Source organism: Camelus ferus, chromosome 2 (genome assembly GCF_009834535.1).
Source record: "Camelus ferus isolate YT-003-E chromosome 2, BCGSAC_Cfer_1.0, whole genome shotgun sequence".
Lineage (NCBI taxonomy): Eukaryota > Metazoa > Chordata > Mammalia > Artiodactyla > Camelidae > Camelus > Camelus ferus.
In genome coordinates, this window is record NC_045697.1 from 64017047 (window position 1) to 64023651 (window position 6605).

Genomic DNA, 6605 nt, shown 5'->3' on the forward strand with positions numbered 1-6605 from the left:
AAGGACAACAGATACACATAGTTTGGAACGATAAATATACAATTCTGCTTAAATGAGATACAGTTACAAGATGGTATAGCTAACTCCAAGCATTTACTGAACACCTGTCAAATTCTTGGAGATTTTTTTCCCCAGTTTTCAGTGAGTAGAAGTCTGGTTGTTGTCTCAATTTGACATTAATTGGTGGTAATTTGCTGGTAATAACCGAGTGATTGTGCCTAGCAGAGAGAGAATAAAAGAAGGCAACATAAGCAATAGCTGCTCTTAGAGCCTGAGAATGAGCAGATCCCAGGAGGAAACAAGTAGTTTGCTACAGCTGTGAGCCCAGAGGGGTTATATATCAGGGAACAGTTATCCCACTTGAGTTCTATCACTTACCAAAAGGTATGAAAAAATAACAAGGTAAGGCAGGTTCTTAGACAAAATGTGTGATTATGTTGTCTTCCTACCAGGGATGAGAAAGAGCAGTGTTCTTATCACATACAAATAGTCACAGGGTCTCCAGAGCTCTTCTCCTGCTGATCAGGGAGCTTGAAGAGTTTCTTGACAGAATACATGAATTATTTTTATTAGAAAATAACTAACTCTGAATATGATCTGTCCCTTACCTAATGCTTTCTTGTTTGTACATAAGCAGCCTCAATCTATCGACTTCCATTCTGATCACCCTTCTCTAGAGATCATGTACTCTCGGTTAGGAGATGTCCCATTCTCTCTCCAACTACAGAAAAAACAGTCCCCACTATAAAGTCACTAGGCCAGCACTGAGACGAGACAGCCCCCACCCTAATCTCCTCAAAAGAAGTAATGTACATAACAGAGCTAAATATAGTAAGAGTGCAGAAGAAGGAAGCAATGGATTAATCTTGGGAGGACCAGTAGTAATGTGTTGAGCTGATCTTGATAAGATGAGTAGGATGTGGCCAGAAGAATGAAGAGAAATGGCATTTTAGGAAGTTGGACTTGTTTGAATAAAGTCTTCTAGGTCTTGAAATGCACAGCATTTAAGAACAATCAATCCACAATACACAATAAAACAATATTGTATATATGCCAAGGAGAGCTTGCTCTGAGATCAAGGTGAAAATATAGATAATTGTTGGAATCTGAAGTGTCTTGAATGCTAAGCTAAAGAAAAGGTGTTTTTTTGTTTGTTTGTTTTTGTTTTTTTAATCAGCAATAGAAGCCTCTAAAAGTGGTTGAGCGTCATTAATATGTTGAGATCTGTTTGGGGGCAAAACAATTTTGGTACTAATGCAGAATATAGTATTTGAAAGAAAGATACCAATAGAGACCATTGTGACAGCCAAATAAGAGAGGAAATGAAAGTATCTTGAGCAATGAGATGGCAGTAGAAAGAGAGGAGGAAATAGAATATTTTAGAATCAATAAGATGTGGTTTTGGATAATGGAGAAGAGGTTTAACAGTGACACAATTTTCTATATTTAACAAATGGTTCATACTTTCTTCTGAGACAGAACATTAAAGAACTGGAATATGTTTTGGAGGATATGATTAAAAATAATTTGGTATATTTAGTATGGGGTATGTAAGGGATTGGTAAAGGCAAATGGAAATTCATGTCTGAGGCTAATATAGGAGAGAGGTATTTAGAGGTATTGATCTGGGCCTGTCCAAGGGGATTCTTGTTTCCACAGTACAGAATCAATGTATTATACAAGAGTAATATATTTATTATATTTTCTTATAATGCATTTTTCTACAGTAGTTGCTTCCTTAATATCTAAATTATCAACCAATCATAATTAAGGAAGTGCTAGAGTACATAATTTCAAGTACAGTTTTGATATTCCTTTTAAAAATAGATCACCTTTATGGCAATTTTATTTTTTAGGCTGATGAAGTTGAAAATCGGCTTCACTTTATTAAGTATCATTGAAAAGATGACTCTTTTTAACTTGTTACCAATTACAATTATATTGGATTAGCCTAAACTGTCTTTAGTAAGTAAGCATTGTGGTTGAAAATGAACATCAACATTCTTATTTTTACTAATACAGGTCTCTTTGAAAAAGAGATTTGCTAATCATTTACCTTTTCAAATAATGCACTATTTGTTTGCATGATAAAACTTATTAGCTGTGTATAGATAACCTTACGTGCTTATAGATATGCTTATATTAGCTACTAATCTTCTACTTGAACACTTCCCAAATTCAGCATTTTGGATCCACTCATAACAGTGTAAGTCTAGATGTTATTTGTGTGAAATAGAGTATGGGAGACTGGATGTATATCCCCACAATCATTTTGGAATAAAGTCATTTTTAGCTTTATTCTAAATTACAGTTTTTTTTTCCAGGAAATTCTTTATTCATTGTATTTAAAAAGAGCCCTCAAGTACAAAATGCTCCCCACTGTCAATTCTATTCAGTAACCTTTGATTTTTTTAAACATATTGCCAGAGTACCCCTTCAAAAACTTGTGAAGGAAAAAACATTTATCTTTGGAAGCCCCTTCATCTGACTTTTGGTGTGCAATCCTCTTCTAATTCCCAGTGATTGCCCAGTGTCCTTATAGTGATGCCCATTTAATACATCTTATTCTTAGCTCCACTCTCCCATAAAATACGTATTTGTTCTTTATTTCCCATTTCCTCAGGACCGTATGCTGGGTTAAAGTGGTTCTCTCAATGACATCTCTAGACCCATCAGAATAATTAGCACATATCAGGCACAATATGGTTTTTGTTGAATGAAGAAGTGAAATAATGAATATTAGATGTAAAAGATCAGTCCTTTCTCCCTGAACATCCCTTACTGTGTAAGATCTGCTCTATCTTCAATGATGTTTACTCTGCTCAGGATTGGGAAAATGCCTATGAGAAATAACACAATGTAAATAAGCACATTATTGATAGACTTAGAGTGGAGAAAATAGCTGGGTATAAAACACTACACACATTTCAGGACTTCTGGGACCCAAAGAGGAAAACTACATCAGATCTGAAACCTTTGATTAATAGAATTAACTGGGAGGGCCAATTCAAAATGAGGGGAAAAAATTTAATTCTAAAGTGAAAATATTGCTACTAATTAAAATATGACCAGTTTTCTTTCTCAAAGCTTCACTGATATCACTGATTTTCATCAAATTACTATCTTACTCTGGGCAGTGAGTTCTGTTTAACTACTTGGCATATGTAGAAGTTAAACTAGTGTGTAAAGGAAAATTCTGAATGGGCCATTTAAATAGTTAAATTACCATAGACTTTAATTTTTTAAGCTAGAGACTTCTAGAAAGGGTCTTTTTGATGTGTCATTTTTTATAAAACAAAAGCGACAACATTTTGATGTGTACTCCTGTCTGTCTTAGGGATAGTATTGGTTCCATCAAGACCCATGCAGGACAAGAATTCCAAATTAAACATTGATCCTAAAAAAATCAGTTGTAGTTTTCTTAATTATATTTTGATGATTTGAATTCAATAGAAATATTTTAAGTGGTTTGCTTTCACATGTTTAAATTATTTATTACTTACTCACTTTTCTTTTACTATCTCTACCTTATTTATTGTAACAGCTTGGGAATCATGTAGAAACTATCAGAAAGCATGGTCAGTCTTTAATGTAGAAAAATCAGGTAGCTTTCTTTTTTCTTTTTACGTGTAGCTGAGAGTATCTGTCATAGTAAGCTACTAAGTAGCTCATTAGATTGAGTAGCTGACAGAGATCTAAACTATTTTTCCCCCTAGTCAGGAAGTATTTCTTTGATTTCTTTTGACCAGCTAAGAAAAGTTAATAGATTTTTTGTCTGCAGCCATTCATTTCTTAATTGCATCTCTGATAGATGTTCTGATCATTAGTATTGACAGAACAGGTTGCAGATATTTACTAGAATTCACATGAGAGGGTCAACCCAGGGAATTTATTTACTTTCTGAATGCATATTACAGTTCTTCTCTGAAGCAGTTTCATGTCCCAGGAGTGTTTCCATATCTGCCGAATACTGCAATTAGTCAGAAATGAAAGATATCTGAAGAAGTAAATGTCTTTAAAAAAAAAAAAAACTATGGAGATAACATACTTGAATATTATTCTTAATCCAAATAAATAACTGAATCAATTTATCTCACAAATGGTAATGAAGAAAGAAAAATAAATAAAAGTGCCTCAAGTCTCACAAAAGGGGCATGTTCCTTTATTAAAAGCACATATTAAATTATATACAAATAATAATGAAATGTTAGCCCATGGCTACCAGACACTTAATATTTTTCAATTTATAATAATTAAGTTATATTTATATAATGTATAAATGTTATGATTAATTTTAAAATATTATTTGAAAATGAAGTAACTTTTAGCTTTAGCCGAATAAATTAGGCATAATTTAAGATTTTACAGATAATAGATCAAAAGTCAATCCCAATCTGCTATTTTATTAGAAGCAACAAAACAGTAACAATGAATAAATAAACCATTTGTCAGTCTTGTGAGGGCTCCTTTGATGGTATTTGTGTTCTTCGCTTTTGTCATGTATGTAGGGACAATTAGTTATTATTTATATAATTTAGTCAACATATATCAGAAACGTGAATGATTCCACCCCATTTCTCTTTTATAATAGGAATTATTTGAGACCACTTATTACAGAATTATTTCAACTTTTCACCTAATTTTAGTGACAGAAGGTTTAAAATATGAATACTTTAATGTGGATGAGTTAAGCAAATTCCTTCCAATTTGACAGTAACTAGCATTTCAGCCTCTGCAGTATAAAACAAGTCATACTTTTGCATATGATTATAGAATCTCAGATACTCTAGAAGGAGTTTTAGAGTGTGTTTTATCCAACCTTGAGAGATACGTTGGGAGTTTCTTCTATAACCTCTCCCATGGGGATAGGGATGGAGTGGAGAGGTTGATTTAGGTAGTTGAAAAAGAAGGGCAAGAAAGGTGAATGAGAATAGGTTTAGAAGACAAATAGCTCTTCCTCCCAATTTTGTTGAAGGCTGGCTGTGATTATTGGTATAAACCAAGATAAGTCAAATAATCAAATCTAAAAATTGCAGTGACTTTAGAATTTATTGCTGGGCACTTGAATTGAAAGGCCCTTTGTTTGCTTTAATGCAGTTGAGTTCTGAATGTATATCAGAGAAACCATCACATGTGATGAAACCATCACATGCTTCTTTGTAAGCCTGTTGCCCCTACATTTCATCATTAGTAATTTTTAGGTGACTAAGAAAATATGAGTTAATAAAAATTACTCATATGATTTTCATTTATACCATGATTGTTTTTATTGTAGCATTAGAATATTAGAAGGGTTCTCAGTGAGATATATAGCTTATTTCTCTGCTTCTTGCAGGGAATATGCCTAAACCAAGCTGGAAAAATAATTACACATAGATCTTATGTGAATCATTTGCATCTGGAAACACTGTTTCATATAAAGAGTAACTTCCTTAAGAATCTCCAGTGACTGTATGTTACCTTCAGGATTAAAACCAAATTTAGTGAGCTGATACTCTATTCAGGCAGCCACAATCTATATCTAGTCACCTTTTCAAAACCTATATAAATTTGAAATACATTTTCATGAGCCACTACTTTGCCTATTCATACTTCTTCTAAATAGGTATATTCATGGTCCCATAAATCTGCTACTCGCATTTCTGACTCCATTATTATGCTTACCTGATTCCTTTATTTGAATTCCTTCTGTTCTCTTCTTTCCCTGTCTAAATTATAATAGTTTTACAGATCCATCTAAATTTTGCTTAGACTCTTCCTGGCAGTATTTGTTGCACAGAAATTCAAATTCAGCTTATGTGGTTGTGAAACCCCACTGTGGCATTTACCAGCTTTGTGTCCGTGGGAAATTCACGGAAAATCTCTGTATTCTATATTTATTTATCATAATTGGAGATAGTAGTAGTAATACCACATGCGGCCACTGTGAGGATGAAATTAACTAATATGAAAATGTAAACATGCTGCAAGTGTTGCTCTTGCTACTGTTACTAATGTAATTATTAGGCTATTTGGAACATACTATTGCCTTATACTATTTCTTAGTTATAATTTAAACTTTTATATGTGAATGTCATATCTTTTCAACTAGATTTTTAGCATCCTGAAGGCTAAATAAAATACATGCAATATTTCTTTGACATCCTGAATTGCTTTACACACTGCATAGTAGGAGTTCAATAAAAATTTGCTCAATCAAGTGAAATTACAAATGAAAGACCAAGCAAAGGAATGAACATCCTTGTATTCCCATTTGTCCATATGGATGAATTTTCTTTTCCTAAATCACTTTTTCTTCAGATATGGTCTTTTATAATGAAGTTATTTTATAAATTTTATGTATTTCATAATAAAATTACTGCAGATGGTTTTCCTTTATGTCACATCTATAAATATAAAGCAAAGGGTAAATATTTCTTAAATATCATCAAATAGAGGGTTTTAAAAGCATTAACAGATAATTTTTAAACCCTCACAATGCACGAATGTTAACAGTTAACTTATGACTAAAATAATTTCTATCTGGAACAAGAAAAATGTAGTTATGGTATAGTGTGTGTTGAGTAGGAATTTATTTATTTATTTATTTATTTATAATAATGCAA

The 6605-nt window shown here is 32.7% G+C and overlaps 1 protein-coding gene across 9 annotated transcripts in view; it reads left to right on the forward strand.

Moving 5' to 3' along the window:
* Positions 1–6605, forward strand: part of CCSER1 (coiled-coil serine rich protein 1) — a 1107668-nt gene that overhangs the window by 1043107 nt on the left and 57956 nt on the right. The window lies entirely within an intron of this gene.